We start from the raw sequence: 21,538 nt of genomic DNA on the forward strand, positions 1-21,538 counted from the left end.
AGAGGTAGAGAGAGAGAGAGGTAGAGAGAGAGATGGAGAGAGAGAGGTAGAGAGAGAGAGAGAGAGGTAGAGGTAGAGAGAGCGAGAGAGGTAGAGGTAGAGAGAGCGAGAGAGAGAGAGAGAGAGAGAGAGAGAAGCAGCTCGATCATAACGTCACTATGACGAACACATTGGTTGAAGTGAGTGAGACACGGACATCAGAGGCATGCTTTTATAAATGAGAAGCACACTTGTTTTTCATGGAGAGGGGAGGTAGTGTTTGTGTTTTTCCTCCCTCCTACCCTCTTTATTCTCCTCATTGAAGAGACTCATTCAGTAGGTTTTAGAATGACCTTTATGGATGTGTTCCATCATAGCAACAAAAACCATCAACACAGAGAAACAACAAGACCTTAGTGACCTATAGAATAGCTCATCATACACTACATCACCAACAGTATTAGGAAACCTGCTCGTCCAATAATCTCATTCTAAAATCATGGGCATTAATATGGAGTTGGTCTCCCCTTTGCTGCTATAACAGCCTCCACTCTTCTGGGAAGGCTTTCCACTAGATGTTGGAACATTGCTGCTATAACAGCCTCCACTCTCTGGGAAGGCTTTCCACTAGATGTTGGAACATTGCTGCTATAACAGCCTCCACTCTTCTGGGAAGGCTTTCCACTAGATGTTGGAACATTGCTGCTATAACAGCCTCCACTCTTCTGGGAAGGCTTTCCACTAGATGTTGGAACATTGCTGCTATAACAGCCTCCACTCTTCTGGGAAGGCTTTCCACTAGATGTTGGAACATTGCTGCAGGGGGACTTGCTTCCATTCAGCCACAAGAGAGTTAGTGAGGTCGGGCACTGATGTTGGGCGATTTGGCCTGGCTAGCAGTCGGCGTTCCAATTCTTCCCAAAGGTGTTCGATGGGGTTGCGGTCAGGGCTCTGTGCAGGCCAGTCAAGTTCTTCCACAACGATCTCGATAAACTATTTCTGTACGGACCTCGTTTTGTGCAATGGGGCATTGTCATGCTGAAACAGGAAAGGGCCTTCCCCAAACTGTTGCCACAAAGTTGGAAGCACAGAATTGTCTAGAATGTCATCGGCCTAGCCCGAACCATGAAAAACAGCCCCAGACCATTATTCCTCCTCCACCAAACTTTACAGTTGGCACTATGCATTGGGGCAGGTAGCGTTTCTCCTGGCATCCGCCAAACACCGATTCGTCCGTCGGACTGCCAGATGGTGAAGTGTGATTCATCACTCCAGTGAACGTGTTTCCACTGCTCCAGAGTCCAATGGCGGCGAGCTTTACACCACTCCAGCTGACGCTTGGCATTGCGCATGGTGATCTTAGGCTTGTGTGTGCGGCTGCTTGACCATTGAAACCCATTTCATGAAGCTCCCGACAAAGAACAGTTCTTGTGCTAACGTTGCTTCCAGAGGCAGTTTGGAACTCGGTAGTGAGTGTTGCGACCGAGAACAGATGATTTTTACGCGCTACTCTCTTCAGCACTCGACGGTCCCGTTCTGTGAGCTTGTGTGTCCTACCACTTTGCGGCTGAGCCGTTGTTGCTCCTAGATGTTTCCACTTCACAATAACAGCACTTACAGTAGACTGGAACAGCTCTAGCAGGGCAGAAATTTGACAAACTGACTTGTTGGAAAGGTGGCATCCTGTGACGGTGCCACGTTGAAAGTTACTGAGCTCTTCAGTAAGGCCATTCTACTGCCGATGTTTGTCTATGGAGATTGCATGGCGGTGTTCTCGATTTTATACACCTGTCAGCGACGGGTGTGGCTGAAATAGCCGAATCCACTAAATTGAAGGGGTGTCCACATACTTTTGTATATTTAGTATACTTTTATAATAAAGAAACCTCCATCTTTCATGTTAGAGCACTGTTAGAGCACTGATATTAGGAAGCAAAACATCTGCAAAAAATTGGTTCGGCACAAATGTGTACATCTGCTCCAAACACGAGATCAGCGAGCACTTTACATATTTTACAGAACTTAAAGTTCTATCTTATCAATTGAAGTAAAAGTGGGACAGGAAAGCTGGCTCGCTGTACATACTCTGGATTGATTGCTCATCAGCAGAACAGGCTTGTGCAGACATAGTGCAGCATTTCTCAGGCACTTTTCTAGAGGCATGCAAGGTAAGTCATGAAAAAAATAAGGCCAGGGAGAGAGAGAGAGAGAGTGAGCGAGAGAGATGTAGAGAGCGATAGAAAGAGGGAGGAGAGAGAGAGAGAGATGTAGAGAGCGATAGAAAGAGGGAGGAGAGAGAGAGAGATGTAGAGAGCGACAGAAAGAGGGAGGAGAAAGAGAGAGAGATGTAGAGAGCGATAGAAAGAGGGAGGAGAAAGAGAGAGAGATGTAGAGAGCGATAGAAAGAGGGAGGAGAGAGAGAGAGATGTAGAGAGCGACAGAAAGAGGGAGGAGAAAGAGAGAGAGATGTAGAGAGCGATAGAAAGAGGGAGGAGAAAGAGAGAGAGAGAGATGGGGGAGTGAAGGAGGGGAGAAAATGACAATAACTAGATGAAATGAGGCTATGGTAAAGTCCAGTTTCCACAACAGTATTGTGAGGCAGACCCTCCTGAACTATAGCTGCTACCTCTTCATTAGAGGATCTGATTTGGCAGGGAGCCTAGCGGTGTCAGAGGGGTGACAGGGAGCCTAGCGGTGTCAGACTGGTGACAGGGAGTCTAGCGGTGTCAGAGGGGTGACAGGGAGCCTAGCGGTGTCAGACTGGTGACAGGGAGTCTAGCAGTGTCAGAAGGGTGACAGGGAGTCTAGCGGTGTCAGAGAGGTGACAGGGAGTCTAGAGGTGTCAGAGTGGTGACAGGGCATCTAGCGGTGTCAGAGTGGTGACAGGGGGCCTAGCGGTGTCAGAGTGGTGACAGGGAGTCTAGCGGTGTCAGAGTGGTGACAGGGTTTCTAGCGGTGTCAGAGAGGTGACAGGGAGTCTAGCGGTGTCAGAGTGGTGACAGGGTGTCTAGCGGTGTCAGAGAGGTGACAGGGAGTCTAGCGGTGTCAGATTGGTGACAGGGAGTCTAGCGGTGTCAGAGTAGTGACAGGGAGTCTAGCGGTGTCAGAGTGGTGACAGGGAGTCTAGCGGTGTCAGAGGGGTGACAGGGAGCCTAGCGGTGTCAGAATGGTGACATGGGATCTAGCGGTGTCAGAGGGGTGACAGGGAGCCTAGCGGTGTCAGAGTGGTGACAGGGAGTCTAGCGGTGTCAGAGTGGTGACAGGGAGTCTAGAGGTGTCAGAGTGGTGTCAGAGTGGTGACAGGGTGTCTAGCGGTGTCAGAGAGGTGACAGGGAGTCTAGCGGTGTCAGAGTGGTGACAGGGAGTCTAGCGGTGTCAGAGAGGTGACAGGGAGTCTAGCGGTGTCAGAGAGGTGACAGGGAGTCTAGCGGTGTCAGGGAGGTGACAGGGAGTCTAGCGGTGTCAGAGAGGTGACAGGGAGTCTAGCGGTGTCAGAGAGGTGACAGGGAGTTGAAACTAGATTCACTCTGAAAAACAATGCTCCTGCTGAGCCACTATCATAGAAAAATAACATCATTTTTCAGAGGCACGTAAGATAAGGCCAAATAGATCAATCTGATTTTTCTCTCTCTCTCTGTTTACAATGGTGATTGTTATCCAGTCAATTTAACAATCTGATTCTCTCTCTCTCATTATAACAATTTGATTCTCTCTACGTCGATCGTAAACGACTATTATTTTAACTGAACCCAACAGGCTGTAGCCTAGCAGCATTCTGCTGTTAAAAAGACGATGGTACAGTACAGTTGGACCAGCATGTTAATGTCTGCTGTATTAAACCTCTCTAACACTGTTGTTGGACCAGCATGTTAATATCAGCTGTATTAAACCTCTCTAACACTATGTTGTTGGACCAGCATGTTAATATCAGCTGTATTAAACCTCTCTAACGCTATGTTGTTGGACCAGCATGTTAATGTCTGCTGTATTAAACCTCTCTAACACTGTTGTTGGACCAGCATGTTAATATCAGCTGTATTAAACCTCTCTAACGCTATGTTGTTGGACCAGCATGTTAATGTCTGCTGTATTAAACCTCTCTAACACTATGTTGTTGGACCAGCATATTAATGTCTGCTGTATTAAACCTCTCTAACACTATGTTGTTGGACCTGCATGTTAATGTCTGCTGTATTAAACCTCTCTAACACTATGTTGTTGGACCAGCATGTTAATGTCTGCTGTATTAAACCTCTCTAACACTGTTGTTGGACCTGCATGTTAATGTCTGCTGTATTAAACCTCTCTAACACTATGTTGTTGGACCAGCATATCAATGTCTGCTGTATTAAACCTCTCTAACACTATGTTGTTGGACCAGCATGTTAATGTCTGCTGTATTAAACCTCTCTAACACTATGTTGTTGGACCAGCATGTTAATGTCTGCTGTATTAAACCTCTCTAACACTGTTGTTGGACCAGCATGTTAATATCAGCTGTATTAAACCTCTCTAACACTATGTTGTTGGACCAGCATGTTAATATCAGCTGTATTAAACCTCTCTAACGCTATGTTGTTGGACCAGCATGTTAATGTCTGCTGTATTAAACCTCTCTAACACTATGTTGTTGGACCAGCATGTTAATGTCTGCTGTATTAAACCTCTCTAACACTGTTGTTGGACCTGCATGTTAATGTCTGCTGTATTAAACCTCTCTAACACTATGTTGTTGGACCAGCATGTTAATGTCTGCTGTATTAAACCTCTCTAACACTGTTGTTGGACCTGCATGTTAATGTCTGCTGTATTAAACCTCTCTAACACTATGTTGTTGGACCAGCATATTAATGTCTGCTGTATTAAACCTCTCTAACACTATGTTGTTGGACCAGCATGTTAATGTCTGCTGTATTAAACCTCTCTAACACTATGTTGTTGGACCAGCATGTTAATGTCTGCTGTATTAAACCTCTCTAACACTATGTTGTTGGACCAGCATGTTAATGTCTGCTGTATTAAACCTCTCTGACACTATGTTGTTGGACCAGCATGTTAATGTCTGCTGTATTAAACATCTAACACTATGTTGTTGGACCAGCATGTTAATGTCTGCTGTATTAAACCTCTCTGACACTATGTTGTTGGACCAGCATGTTAATGTCTGCTGTAATAAACATCTAACACTATGTTGTTGGACCAGCATGTTAATGTCTGCTGTATTAAACCTCTCTAACACTATGTTGTTGGGCCAGCATGTTAATGTCTGCTGTATTAAACCTCTCTAACACTATGTTGTTGGACCAGCATGTTAATGTCTGCTGTATTAAACCTCTAACACTATGTTGTTGGACCAGCATGTTAATGTCTGCTGTATTAAACCTCTCTGACACTATGTTGTTGGACCAGCATGTTAATGTCTGCTGAATTAAACCTCTCTAACACTATGTTGTTGGACCAGCATGTTAATATCTGCTCTATTAAACCTCTCTAACACTACGTTGTTGGACCAGCATGTTAATGTCTGCTGTATTAAACCTCTAACACTATGTTGTTGGACCAGCATGTTAATGTCTGCTGTATTAAACCTCTCTAACACTATGTTGTTGGACCAGCATGTTAATGTCTGCTGTATTAAACCTCTCTAACACTATGTTGTTGGACCAGCATGTTAATGTCTGCTGTATTAAACCTCTCTAACACTATGTTGCTGGACCAGCATGTTAATGTCTGCTGTATTAAACCTCTCTAACACTATGTTGTTGGACCAGCATGTTAATGTCTGCCTCTCTAACACTATGTTGTTGGACCAGCACGTTAATGGCTGCTGTATTAAACCTCTAACACTATGTTGTTTGACCAGCATGTTAATGTCTGCTGTATTAAACCTCTCTAACACTATGTTGTTGGACCAGCATGTTAATGTCTGCTGTATTAAACCTCTCTAACACTATGTTGTTGGACCAGCATGTTAATGTCTGCTGTATTAAACCTCTAACACTATGTTGTTGGACCAGCATGTTAATATCTGCTGTATTAAACCTCTCTAACACTATGTTGCTGGACCAGCATGTTAATGTCTGCTGTATTAAACCTCTCTAACACTATGTTGTTGGACCAGCATGTTAATGTCTGCTGTATTAAACCTCTCTAACACTATGTTGTTGGACCAGCATGTTAATGCCTGCTGTATTAAACCTCTATAACACTATGTTGTTGGACCAGCATGTTAATGTCTGCTGTATTAAACCTCTCTAACACTTTGTTGTTGGACCAGCATGTTAATGTCTGCTGTATTAAACCTCTCTAACACTGTTGTTGGACCTGCATGTTAATGTCTGCTGTATTAAACCTCTCTAACACTATGTTGTTGGACCAGCATGTTAATGTCTGCTGTTTTAAACCTCTCTAACACTATGTTGTTGGACCAGCATGTTAATATCTGCTGTATTAAACCTCTAACACTATGTTGTTGGACCAGCATGTTAATGTCTGCTGTATTAAACCTCTCTAACACTTTGTTGTTGGACCAGCATGTTAATGTCTGCTGTATTAAACCTCTCTAACACTGTTGTTGGACCTGCATGTTAATGTCTGCTGTATTAAACCTCTCTAACACTATGTTGTTGGACCAGCATGTTAATATCTGCTGTATTAAACCTCTAACACTATGTTGTTGGACCAGCATGTTAATGTCTGCTGTATTAAACCTCTCTAACACTTTGTTGTTGGACCAGCATGTTAATGTCTGCTGTATTAAACCTCTCTAACACTGTTGTTCGACCTGCATGTTAATGTCTGCTGTATTAAACCTCTCTAACACTATGTTGTTGGACCAGCATGTTAATGTCTGCTGTATTAAACCTCTAACACTATGTTGTTGGACCAGCATGTTAATATCTGCTGTATTAAACCTCTCTGACACTATGTTATTGGACCAGCATGTTATTTAAATAAGGAAATTGTGTACATTTCACAGATACATCAATGTTAGTCGGTAGGCAGCTTTCCGTTGACCCAGGTGTGGTATAACGGGAAATGTGTCGTCGTGACTGCTCTTCAAGAGGAGATCATATTAAAACCAAATAATTATAAAATGTTTTTAACAATCCCTTGAAAACAGCACGTATTCGTCAATGGTTTTAGCGGAGCTGGGGTCTCCTTGCCCCCCCAGCAGGGAAAACGACCTCTGAACCGTAATGTGACGTTTTATTGATAACGACATATACATTTCTATCCGCTTGACAGGGGTGAATTTTTCTTTTGCAGAAGTTTTATTTATTGCGACAAAAATATGATTGCTGAATTATTCTGAAGGCACATGATGTCATCACATAACTGTAATTTTACAATCTACATTTAAATCAAAATGCCTACTGCTTGCAAAAAATCTATTTATTAAACTAAAATCTATTTATTAAACTATAAAACAATTATATTTATTTGCAAGATAAGGATTGTCTTGACTTTCAAAGAATGGTTGAATTGCTTCACATTGAAGTTTCACCATCAAATTGCTTCAGGTCACTAGACCTCCGTGATTGAAGTTTCACCATGGCAACAAGCAACCACACGACAATTATTTGAATATGGAAAATATGAGTCAATTCTTGCATTCTATCCAAGCTGTCTTTTTGCGTGCTACCTTAGACATGAAACAGATAGGTGGGAGGGTGTACAGGCTGTCCCCAATTCATTCATGCACTATTTTCCTAAATGGGTAACGGAAACACTTCAACCACTACATTGTTATTCAACACTCAAGGTTTTGGAGAAAAAGTATTTTTCTTTATTTTAATTTTAATTGTTTCACCTTTATTTAACCAGGTAGGCCAGTTGAGAACAAGTCCTTTATTTAACCAGGTAGGCCAGTTGAGAACAAGTCCTTTATTTAACCAGGTAGGCCAGTTGAGAACAAGTCCTTTATTTAACCAGGTAGGCCAGTTGAGAACAAGTTCTCATTTACAACCGCGACCTGGACAAGATAAAGCAAAGCAGTGCGACACAAACAACAACACAGAGTTACACATAAACAAACGTACAGTCAATAATACAGTAGAAAAGCAAAATAGAAAAATGTACAGTGTGTGTAAATGTAGGAGATTAGGGAGGTAAGGCAATAAATAGACCCTAGAGGCAAAAATAATTACAATTTAGCATTAACACTGGAGTGATAGATGTGCAGATGATGATGTACAAGTAGAGATACCGAGGTGCAAAAGAGCAAGAGGATAAGTAATAATATGGGGATGAGGTAGTTGGGAGTGCTAGTTACAGATGGGCTGCATATACAGATACAGTGATCGGTGAGCTGCTCTGACAGCTGATGCTTATGTGTGTGACGTCATTATGTCCAGCTGTTTTTATCAACACAAGACAAGTTGAACGGAAACACACCATAGAAGACAATAGTTCCATCTACTTTCTTTGCAAACTTCATAAATGTGGACAACAAAAAAACACTGGACAGGTTAATAGAAACATAGCTAGTGATTGCATCCCAAATAGCACCCTTTTCTCATTTCACACCTATGGGCCCTGGTCAAAAGTAGTGCACTATATAGGGAATAGGGCCCTGGTCAAAAGTAGTGCACTATATAGGGAATAGGGTTCTGGTCAAAAGTAGTGCACTATATAGGGAATAGGGCTCTGGTCAAAAGTAGTGCACTATATAGGGAATAGGGCTCTGGTCTAAAGTAGTGCACTATATAGGGAATAGGGCTCTGGTCTAAAGTAGTGCACTATATAGGGAATAGGGCTCTGGTCTAAAGTAGTGCACTATATAGGGAATAGGGCTCTGGTCTACAGTAGTGCACTATATAGGGAATAGGGCTCTGGTCTAAAGTTGTGCACTATATAGGGAACAGGGCACCATTTGGGATGCAGATTTTCTTTGGAGGATGTTTTAGGTAGGAGGCTGCTCTTGCTAAATCTCTTCATCAACAACCATGTGAGAAGACGTCCTCCTCTTCTGCGTCTCGTATTTATCTGGGTCAGGCAGTGTGACTCAGTGATTTTAGTTCATCTGGAAACGTGTGATTCATCAGAGAAAGAGAGAGCTTTACTGCTGCCAGCTATACAGCAGCTAACAGCAACAGCTGTGGAACTACCTATCCACCTAGGACTGGACCAAACGTTTAGAGAGAGGTGTAGGTCTGTAGTTACCGTTATCACAGATACTGTTTAGTGAGAGATGTAGGTCTGTAGATCTGTTATCATAGACACTGTTTAGAGAGAGAGAGAGGTGTAGGTCTGTAGTTACCGTTATCACAGATACTGTTTAGAGAGAGAGAGATGTAGGTCTGTAGTTCTGTTATCACAGATACTGTTTAGAGAGAGAGAGAGAGAGGTGTAGGTCTGTAGTTACCGTTATCACAGACAATGTTTAGAGAGAGATGTAGGTCTGTAGTTACTGTTATCACAGACAATGTTTAGAGAGAGATGTAGGTCTGTAGTTCTGTTATCACAGACAATGTTTAGAGAGAGAGAGAGATGTAGGTCTGTAGTTCTGTTATCATAGACAATGTTTAGAGAGAGATGTAGGTCTGTAGTTACCGTTATCACAGACAATGTTTAGAGAGAGATCTAGGTCTGTAGTTACTGTTATCACAGACACTGTTTAGAGAGAGATGTAGGTCTGTAGTTACCGTTATCACAGAAACTGTTTAGAGAGATGTAGGTCTGTAGTTCTGTTATCATGTCCTATATAGTGAGCTCCAAAAGTATTGGGACAGTGACACATTTTCTGTTGTTTTGGCTCTGTACTTAAAATTAGACAATGACTATGAGGTTAACCTGCAGACTGTCCACTTTGAGGGTAACGTCATCCATACCGGCTGAACTATTTAGAAATTACAGCACTTTTTGTACATAGTCCCCCCATTTAAGGGGATCAAACGTATGATTGTATTGACTAGCTATCTCAGTGAAATCCTATTGGAGGGAACATGAACAGCCACTGTCCTCTCAGTTCTGTCAGGATGACTGATCAGGATACAGTGTCTCTCGTTCTTGGATCAGGAGTTTTCAGAACATTTCATGTGATTTGGCCCACACTTAATTCCATGTTGAGGGTATCCCTTTATGAATATATTTGGGTTAGTCTACATCTGCCTAATCCACACAGACAGCACTGGCCTGGATGCCGACAGACAGCACTGGCCTGGATGCTGAGAGACAGCACTGGCCTGGATGCTGACAGACAGCACTGGCCTGGATGCCGACAGACAGCACTGGCCTGGATGCTGACAGACAGCACTGGCCTGGATGCTGACAGACAGCACTGGCCTGGATGCCGACAGACAGCACTGGCCTCGATGCCGAGAGACAGCACTGACCTGGATGATGAGAGACAGCACTGGCCTGGATGCTTACAGACAGCACTGGCCTGGATGCTGACAGACAGCACTGGCCTGGATGCCGACAGACAGCACTGGCCTGGATGCTGAGAGACAGCACTGGCCTGGATGCTGACAGACAGCACTGGCCTGGATGCTGACAGACAGCACTGGCCTGGATGCCGACAGACAGCACTGGCCTGGATGCCGAGAGACAGCACTGGCCTGGATGCCGACAGACAGCACTGGCCTGAATGCTGACAGACAGCACTGGCCTGGATGCCGACAGACAGCACTGGCCTGGATGCTGAGAGACAGTACTGGCCTGGATGCTGAGAGACAGCACTGACCTGGATGCCGACAGACAGCACTGGCCTGGATGCCGACAGACAGCACTGGCCTGGATGCTGAGAGACAGCACTGGCCTGGATGCCGAGAGACAGCACTGGCCTGGATGCTGAGAGACAGCACTGACCTGGATGCTGAGAGACAGCACTGGCCTGGATGCCGAAAGACAGCACTGGCCTGGATGCCGAGAGACAGCACTGGCCTGGATGCCGAGAGACAGCACTGGCCTGGATGCTGAGAGACAGCACTGACCTGGATGCCGACAGACAGCACTGACCTGGATGCTGAGAGACAGCACTGGCCTGGATGCTGAGAGACAGCACTGGCCTGGATGCCGACAGACAGCACTGGCCTGGATGCCGACAGACAGCACTGGCCTGGATGCTGAGAGACAGCACTGGCCTGGATGCCGAGAGACAGCACTGGCCTGGATGCTGAGAGACAGCACTGGCCTGGATGCCGACAGACAGCACTGGCCTGGATGCTGAGAGACAGCACTGGCCTGGATGCCGACAGACAGCACTGGCCTGGATGCCGAGAGACAGCACTGGCCTGGATGCTGACAGACAGCACTGGCCTGGATGCTGAGAGACAGCACTGGCCTGGATGCCGACAGACAGCACTGGCCTGGATGCTGACAGACAGCACTGGCCTGGATGCTGAGAGACAGCACTGGCCTGGATGCCGAGAGACAGCACTGGCCTGGATGCCGAGAGACAGCACTGGCCTGGATGCCGAGAGACAGCACTGGCCTGGATGCTGAGAGACAGCACTGGCCTGGATGCTGATAGACAGCACTGGCCTGGATGCCGACACACAGCACTGGCCTGGATGCTGACAGACAGAGAGCGAGAGAGACAGAGACAGAAAAAGAGAGAGAGTTAATGTGTTTCCTCTTATCTCAGTTGGTGGCTGATATGACTGAATGATTCTTTTCCATTTCCTTCTGACCTCCCTCCCTCCCCCCTCACTCACTCACTCCCATTCCCTTCCCCCCCTCCCTCCCTCCCCTTCCCTCCCCCAGATCAGAGCTGGAGTTGGCCTGACACCATGATGATGATGTAATACTCTATCAATAAACTAATGAAAGGGTCTGGGTTTGAGCTTCCCAGCAACTTCAAATCTCTTAATGCTGACTGACTGAAAGTTTCTATTTATGAGTTCTGTATCAGGACGGTCTGACCCAACATCAGGGGAGGAAAAAGTATGATAATGTAGGTCAGTATAATACGTCACTATGATGGGTCAGAATGATGGGTCAGAATGACAGGTCAGTATGAAACGTCAGTATGATAGGTCAGTATGATGGGTCAGTATGATACATCAGAATGATGGGTCAGAATGATGGGTCAGTATGATACATCAGTATGATGGGTCAGTATGATGGGTCAGTATGATGGGTCAGTATGAAACGTCAGTATGATGGGTCACTATGATACGTCAGAATGATGGGTCAGTATGAAACGTCAGTATGATGGGTCACTATGATACGTCAGTATGATGGGTCAGTATGATGGGTCAGTATGATGGGTCAGCATGATGGGTCAGTATGATGGGTCAGTATGAAACGTCAGTATGATGGGTCACTATGATACGTCAGAATGATACGTCAGCATGATGGGTCAGTATGATGGGTCAGTATGATACATCAGTATGATACGTCAGCATGATGGGTCAGTATGATGGGTCAGTATGATACTTCAGTATGATACGTCAGCATGATGGGTCAGTATGATGGGTCAGTATGATGGGTCAGCATGATGGGTCAGTATGATGGGTCAGTATTATAGGCCAGCATGATAGGTCAGCCATGTCCACAGAAATAGCCCCCACCACAGACCTACTTGCCATGATCATTTCCAATTTTGAGAGAGGAGAGACAAGCTGGCAAAATCAAAAACTGTAATTGGGAAGAGAAATGAAGACAAAATGTCTGATCCAAGCCAAGAGGCTAGATGGAGACCTACATTTCTCTGTGCCACCTAACTCTCTAAATCCATTTAACCCCAGTGAGAAGTTAAGGTAGATGAATATTTTCTCTGTGCCACCTATCTAAATCCATTGGACCCTGTAGAGGCCATCACCTGTCAGTTATCATTCCATAGCCGACACGAGTTGAGGAAAGAGCTACAGGGAACTGCCAAAATAACAGAAACACCAACATCATGTGTCTTAACAGGGCGCTGGGCCACCACCGGTCAGAACCACCAACATCATGTGTCTTAACAGGGCGCTGGGCCACCACCGGTCAGAACCACCAACATCATGTGTCTTAACAGGGCGCTGGGCCACCGCCGGTCAGAACCACCAACATCATGTGTCTTAACAGGGCGCTGGGCCACCGCCGGTCAGAACCACCAACATCATGTATCTTAACAGGGCGCTGGGCCACCACCGGTCAGAACCACCAACATCATGTGTCTTAACAGGGCGCTGGGCCACCGCCGGTCAGAACCACCAACATCATGTATCTTAACAGGGCGCTGGGCCACCACCGGTCAGAACCACCAACATCATGTGTCTTAACAGGGCGCTGGGCCACCACCGGTCAGAACCACCAACATCATGTATCTTAACAGGGCGCTGGGCCACCACCGGTCAGAAACACCAACATCATGTGTCTTAACAGGGCGCTGGGCCACCACCGGTCAGAACCACCAACATCATGTGTCTTAACAGGGCGCTGGGCCACCACCGGTCAGAACCACCAACATCATGTATCTTAACAGGGCGCTGGGCCACCACCGGTCAGAACCACCAACATCATGTGTCTTAACAGGGCGCTGGGCCACCGCCGGTCAGAACCACCAACATCATGTGTCTTAACAGGGCGCTGGGCCACCACCGGTCAGAACCACCAACATCATGTATCTTAACAGAGCGCTGGGCCACCACCGGTCAGAACCACCAACATCATGTGTCTTAACAGGGCGCTGGGCCACCACCGGTCAGAACCACCAACATCATGTGTCTTAACAGGGCGCTGGGCCACCACCGGTCAGAACCACCAACATCATGTATCTTAACAGAGCGCTGGGCCACCACCGGTCAGAACCACCAACATCATGTATCTTAACAGGGCGCTGGGCCACCACCGGTCAGAACCACCAACATCATGTATCTTAACAGGGCGCTGGGCCACCACCGGTCAGAACCACCAACATCATGTGTCTTAACAGGGCGCTGGGCCACCGCCGGTCAGAACCACCAACATCATGTATCTTAACAGGGCGCTGGGCCACCGGTCAGAACAGCTTCAATGCACCTTTTATTTTACCTTTATTTAACTAGGCAAGTCAGTAAAAAACAAATTCTTATTTTCAATGACTGCCTAGGAACAGTGGGTTAACTGCCTTGTTCAGGGGCCAGAACGACAGATTTGTACCTTGTCAGCTCAGGGATTTGATCTAGCAACCTTTCAGTTACTAGTCCAACGCTCTAACCACTAGGCTACCTGCTGGTTACTAGTCCAACGCTCTAACCACTAGGCTACCTGCTGGTTACTAGTCCAACGCTCTAACCACTAGGCTAGCTGCTGGTTACTAGTCCAACGCTCTAACCACTAGGCTACCTGCTGGTTACTAGTCCAACGCTCGAACCACTAGGCTACCTGCCGCCCCGATTCTACAAGTGTCTGGAACTCTATTGGAGGGATGTGACACCATTATTCCACGAGAAAATCCACACTTTGGGTGTTCCTCCAGAATCTCCCAGATGTGTTAAACTGGGTTGAGATCTAGTGACTGACACACACACACACACACACACACACACACACACACACACACACACACACACACACACACACTTTGTTTTTTATGAAATGTCAGGACTTTTTGGTGTAAAAATGTTTGACCATTAGAAATCCTATTTTACCTAACCCTAACCTCACCCTAATACTAACCCTAACCTAACCCCTAACCTAACCCCTAATCTCACCCTAATACTAACCCTAACCTCTAACCTAACCCCTAACCTCACCCTAATACTAACCCTAACCTAACCCCTAACCTAACCCCTAACCTCACCCTAACCCTAACCTCTAACCTAACCCCTAACCTCACCCTAATACTAACCCCTAACCTCACCCTAATACTAACCCCTAGCCTAACCCTAACCTCACCCTAATACTAACCCTAACCTCTAACCTAACCCTAACCTAACCCTAACCTAACCCTAATACTAACCCCTAACCCTAACCTCACCCTAATACTAACCCTAACCTAACCCCTAACCTAATACTAATACTAACCCCTAACCTGACCCTAATACTAACCCCTAACCTAACCCTAATACTAACCCTAACCTCACCCTAATACTAACCCCTAACCCTAACCCTAACCCCTAACCTAACCCCTAACCTCACCCTAATACTAACCCTAACCCTAACCCTAACCCCTAACCTAACCCCTAACCTAACCCCTAACCTCACCCTAATACTAACCCCACTAACACTAACACTAACCTTAACCCTAAACCATAACCCTAGCTCTAACCCTAAAACCTAAATCTAACCCTTAAGCTTAAAATATCATTTGTACAAATTCAGGACCTGAAAAAAGTCCTGACTTTAAAAACCCATGCGTTCCTTTTTCAGGACATTCAGGTGAAAAGGACTTGGGCTCCTGATAATGTAGGACAACAGACACCCTTTAAACCCTCTACGCTGAGATCTCTTTTTCTACCCATACTAGACCAAATAACAGGCTACCGGGCATATTTATACATGACCCCTAAGCATGATGGGATGTTAATTGTTTAATTAACTCTGGAGTCACACCTGTGTGGAAGAACCTGATTTCAATATACTTTGTTTCTCTCATTTAGTCAAAGGGTTTACTTTCTGTTGACAGTTACCTGTAGGTCAGTCTCTAATGAATTAAAAAGGGTTTTGGTTATTAAGAGAGGCAACACAGCCTCAACCTTGGAGGTGTCCCAAATGGCACCCTATTCCCTTAATAGTGCACTACATTTGACCAGATCTCTATGGGCCCTGGTCAAAAGTTATGCACTATAAAGGAAACACAGTAGGTTGCAAATTTGAGACGCAAAACCTTGTTTAGAAAGGCAACGAGCTCAGAACACCAGTTCCCCTACTTCCATCATCCAACGAATGCTCTGGACGAGCGTATCCCTTAGCAACACTCAGGAACAACACCCCGTACATGGTATTACTGTTAGTCTAAAAGAGGAAGAGTCATATCTTTAACACTCACAAGCGTACGATAAATCAGCCTCCTATCTCTTTCACTGTCCAGTACATTATTCCATTACTTTGACAGAAGACGGGCAAGCGATCTGTTTTTGGCACCTGGCTCACAAGCATAAATACTGCTATCTGAAGGGCAGCATTGTTTCGGACTCTACACTCTATAAACAGGATGTATGAAGGTGCAGTCACACTGCCATTTTCACTCCTGCTTTGTACAGTTATCTCAGGGAGGGCTTTAGTGAGGAAGTTGAATGGTGATACATATACAGCTTCAAGTTTCTCCTTACCCATAAGACCTTTTACGATACGTTGATCCAGTTTTTCAAACGGTTCCCTTTTCCTCAGTCGATATTATCTATTTCATCCAGATCTTATTCCACCACCAATTAACCTCATCATGTTTCTCAGAGAATGGATTTGACGCAGAATCAAAGTTCACCTCAGATATTCTTTGTTGTTGTTTGTTTTGTAGAGAAGCTTGTGACAGATAGCCGTCCTTCTTCTACAGTCTCTCTGGAAATGATATTCATGACATGTTGCTGTTAATCAAGTCATGTGAGAGATTGAGGCTAACAGGGGCTTTTGACTTGGCAACATGTCATTGACACCAGGAGACCAAACAGACACCAGGAGACCAAACAGACACCAGGAGACCACATAGACACCAGGGGACCAAACAGACACCAGGGGACCAAACAGACACCAGGAGACCACATAGACACCAGGAGACCACATAGACACCAGGAGACCACATAGACACCAGGGGACCACACAGACACCAGGGGACCACACAGACACCAGGGGACCACACAGACACCAGGGGACCACACAGACACCAGGGGACCACATAGACACCAGGAGACCAAACAGACACCAGGGGACCACACAGACACCAGGGGACCACACAGACACCAGGGGACCACACAGACACCAGGGGACCACATAGACACCAGGAGACCAAACAGACACCAGGGGACCAAACAGACACCAGGGGACCAAACAGACACCAGGGGACCAAACAGACACCAGGGGACCACACAGACACCAGGGGACCACACAGACACCAGGGGACCACATAGACACCAGGAGATCAAACAGACACCAGGGGACCAAACAGCTGTGACACCAATGCAGCGCTGCGGCTCACGACCAGCCCAGTTCTGATAGCAGAGAGACACTTGAAAACACTGAAACCCATTAAGATGAAATGTCAAGCCTCTATTTTCATCATGCAGTCGTTCTCTCTGATCTCTTCTCCTAAGAAGGCTTTTCATCTACGACAAAGAGGCTCCCATTTAGTTGTTGAAGGGACAGGTAGAGAATACGGTCTGTGTGGAAATAGGACAGAGAGAGAGAGAGAGGAGAGAGAGAGAGGAGAGAGGAGAGAGGAGAGAGGAGAGAGAGAGAGAGAGAGAGAGAGAGAGAGAGAGAGAGAGGAGAGAGAGAGAGAGAGAGAGAGAGAGAGAGAGAGAGAGAGAGAGAGAGAGAGAGAGAGAGAGAGAGAGAGAGAGAGAGAGAGAGAGAGAGACTTCAGAAAAGCAGGTTGGGTGCTATTTGTTGACACAGAGTTGTCAGACACCAACGTCTACTATTACCACAACATGAGTAAATCTAATCCGAGGCTAACTAACCTGTGTCTCCAGTGCAAACAACAACACTATGTTACTCCACCTACAGGATTACCATAGACCTACATGTACACTGTTAGAAGCCTGTGATTACATGGACAACTAATGCAACTCTAGAGGTTGCAGCAGGCCAGGCATGGCTCATTGTTTTGTTGTTGTTACTTCCAAACCACAAACCTTTTGTCAGCTCAACCTGAACACGCTTTATGATCTCACTGTTCTGCTCGTTTTCAGCTCAACCTGAACACGCTTTATGATCTCACTGTTCTGCTCGTTTTCAGCTCAACCAGAACACGCTTTATGATCTCACTGTTCTGCTCGTTTTCAGCTCAACCTGAACACGCTTTATGATCTCACTGTTCTGCTCGTTTTCAGCTCAACCTGAACACGCTTTATGATCTCACAGTTCTGCTCGTTTTCAGCTCAACCTGAACACGCTTTATGATCTCACTGTTCTGCTCGTTTTCAGCTCAACCTGAACACGCTTTATGACCTCACAGTTCTGCTCGTTTTCAGCTCAACCTGAACACGCTTTATGATCTCACTGTTCTGCTCGTTTTCAGCTCAACCTGAACACGCTTTATGACCTCACAGTTCTGCTCGTTTTCAGAAAGGTACTCTCTGATTTTGGAACATCAATGACAAAAGTGCCAGGTAGCCTAGTGGTTAGAGCGGCAGGTAGCCTAGTGGTTAGAGCAGGTAGCCTAGTGGTTAGAGCAGGTAGCCTAGTGGTTAGAGCAGGTAGCCTAGTGGTTAGAGCAGGTAGCCTAGTGGTTAGAGCAGGTAGCCTAGTGGTTAGAGCGTTGGACTAGTAACCAGCAGGTAGCCTAGTGGTTAGAGCGTTGGACTAGTAACCGAAAGGTTGCAAGATCGAATCCCCGAGCTGACAAGGTAAAAATCTGTCGTTCTGCCCCTGAACAAGGCAGTTAACCCACTGTTCCTAGGCCGCCAATGAAAATAAGAATGTGTTCTTAACTGACTTGCCTAGTTAAATAAAAATAGGTTTTGAAGATATCTGCAGTTATGGAGAAATAAAATGTACCTACTTGGCAGCAACCATCTAAAATAATCTTCTCTCCTCCCATGGAAAAGCTCTAAACCTCTATGACATGGAAATACAGAGAGGGGCAGTAGTTATAACCTCTATGACATGGAAATACAGAGAGGGGCAGTAGTTATAACCTCTATGACATGGAAATACAGAGAGGGGCAGTAGTTATAACCTCTATGACAGATCTACTCTGGTACTGTCCAGGAGTGTTCAGACTGGACTGTTCTTTAGAAGATAAACACTGTCCAGGAGTGTTCAGACTGGACTGTTCTTTAGGAGGTAAACACTGTCCAGGAGTGTTCAGACTGGACTGTTCTTTAGGAGATAAACACTGTCCAGGAGTGTTCAGACTGGACTGTTCTTTAGGAGATAAACACTGTCAAGGAGTGTTCAGACTGGACTGTTCTTTAGGAGGTAAACACTGTCCAGGAGTGTTCAGACTGGACTGTTCTTTAGGAGATAAACACTGTCCAGGAGTGTTCAGACTGGACTGTTCTTTAGGAGGTAAACACTGTCCAGGAGTGTTCAGACTGGACTGTTTTTTAGGCGATAAACACTGTTCAGGAGTGTTTAGACTGGACTGTTCTTTAGGAGGTAAACACTGTCCAGGAGTGTTCAGACTGGACTGTTCTTTAGGAGATAAACACTGTCCAGGAGTGTTTAGACTGGACTGTTCTTTAGAAGATAAACACTGTCCAGGAGTGTTTAGACTGGACTGTTCTTTAGGAGATAAACACCGTCCAGGAGTGTTCAGACTGGACTGTTCTTTAGGAGATAAACACTGTCCAGGAGTGTTCAGACTGGACTGTTCTTTAGGAGGTAAACACTGTCCAGGAGTGTTCAGACTGGACTGTTCTTTAGAAGATAAACACTGTCCAGGAGTGTTCAGACTGGACTGTTCTTTAGGAGATAAACACTGTCCAGGAGTGTTCAGACTGGACTGTTCTTTAGAAGATAAACACTGTCCAGGAGTGTTCAGACTGGACTGTTCTTTAGGAGATAAAAGATGAGTCTCTATGGCTGGTTAAATCACCACTCAGAGACTTAGTACAGTCTGTTAAAACTACGTTTGACCAGGGTCCATTAGCCCATTGGGACTCAACTCAGTCTGTGTGCTCCAGCTCCAGTATTCAGTCCAGTATAACATACACTTACTGCAGATAAAAGTTAATGTCAGGATTAGATATTAGACATACAGTTGAAGTCGGAAGTTTACATACACTTAGGTTGGAGTCATTAAAACTCGTTTTTCAACCAATCCACAAGTTTCTTGCTAACAAACTATAGTTTTGGCAAGTCGGTTAGGACATCGACTTTGTTCATGACAAGTAATTTTTCCAACAATTGTTTACAGACAGATAATTTCACTTAAAATTCACTGTATCACGATTCCAGTGGGTCAGAAGTTTACATACACTAAGTTGACTGTGCCTTTAAACAGCTTGGAAAATTCCAGAAAATGATGTCATGGCTTTAGAAGCTTCTGATAGGCTAATTGACATCATTTGAGTCAAATTGGAGGTGTACCTGTGGATGTATTTCAAGGCCTACCTTCAAACTCAGTGCCTCTTTGCTTGACATCATGGGAAAATCAAAAGAAATCAGCCAAGACCTCAGAAAACAATTGTAGACCTCCACAGGTCTGGTTCATCCTTGGGAGCAATTTCCAAACGCCTGAAGGTACCACGTTCATCTGTACAAACAATAGTACGCGAGTATAAACACCATGGGACCACGCAGCCGTCATACCGCTCAGGAAGGAGACGCATTCTGTCTCCTAGAGATGAACGTACTTTGGTGCGAAAAGTGCAAATCAATCCCAGAACAACAGCAAAGGACCTTGTGAAGATGCTGGAGAAAACGGGTAGAAACGTATCTATATCCACAGTAAAACGAGTCCTATATCGACATAACCTGAAAGGCCGCTCAGCAAGGAAGAAGCCACTGCTCCAAAACCGCCACAAAAAAAGCCAGACTACAGTTTGCAACTACACATGGGGACAAAGATTGTACTTTTTGGAGAAACGTCCTCTGGTCTGATGAAACAAAAATAGAACTGTTTGGCCATAATGACCGTTGTTATGTTTGGAGGAAAAGGGGGAGGCTTGCAAGCCGAAGAACACCATCCCAACCGCGAAGCACGGGAGTGGCAGCATCATGTTGTGGGGGTGCTTTGCTGCAGGAGGGACTGATGCACTTCACAAAAATAGATCGCATCATGAGGGAGGAAAATTATGTGGATATATTGAAGCAACATCTCAAGACATCAGTCAGTAAGTTAAAGCTTGGTCGCAAATGGGTCTTCCAAATGGACAATGACCCCAAGCATACTTCCAAAGTTGTGGCAAAATGGCTTAAGGACAACAAAGTCAAGGTATTGGTGTGGCCATCACAAAGCCCTGACCTCAATCCTATAGAAAATTTGTGGGCAGAACTGAAAAAGCATGTGCGAGCAAGGAGGCCTACAAACCTGACTCAGTTACACCAGCTCTGTCAGGAGGAATAGGCCAAAATTCACCCAACTTATTGTGGGAAGCTTGTGGAAGGCTACCCGAAACGTTTGACCCAAGGTAAACAATTTAAAGGCAATGCTACCAAATACTAATTGAGTGTATGTAAACTTCTGACCCACTGGGAATGTGATAAAAGAAATAAAAGCTGAAATAAATCATTCTCTCTACTATTATTTTGACATTTCACATTCTTAAAATAAAGTGGTGATCCTAACTGACCTAAAACAGAGAATTTTTACTAGGATTTAATGTCAGGAATTGTGAAAAACAGAATTTAAATGTATTTGGCTAAGGTGTATGTAAACTTCCGACTTCAACTGTATCTTCATACCATTCTATGGGAATATGTGTTTTACTGATGCAGTGAGGGGCAACATAACATTACCAGTCATATGGCTCATCTGCAGTCTGATGCAGTCAGGGGCAACATAACATTACCGGTAATATGGCTCATCTGCAGTCTGATGCAG

At 45.3% G+C, this 21,538-nt stretch overlaps 1 protein-coding gene across 1 annotated transcript in view; it reads right to left on the reverse strand.

Annotated features, from left to right (window-relative positions):
* The window catches only part of rergla (RERG/RAS-like a), a 15,709-nt gene extending 15,697 nt beyond the window's left edge, over positions 1-12 (reverse strand). The window contains exon 1 of the mRNA XM_029749038.1: positions 1-12. This exon is cut by the window's left edge and continues 365 nt beyond it. The gene's annotated coding sequence lies outside the window, so the exon portion shown is untranslated.
* Between the last annotated feature and the right edge of the window lie 21,526 nt (positions 13-21,538).

The sequence above is a fragment of the Salmo trutta genome, unplaced genomic scaffold, assembly GCF_901001165.1.
Source record: "Salmo trutta unplaced genomic scaffold, fSalTru1.1, whole genome shotgun sequence".
Taxonomy (NCBI): domain Eukaryota; kingdom Metazoa; phylum Chordata; class Actinopteri; order Salmoniformes; family Salmonidae; genus Salmo; species Salmo trutta.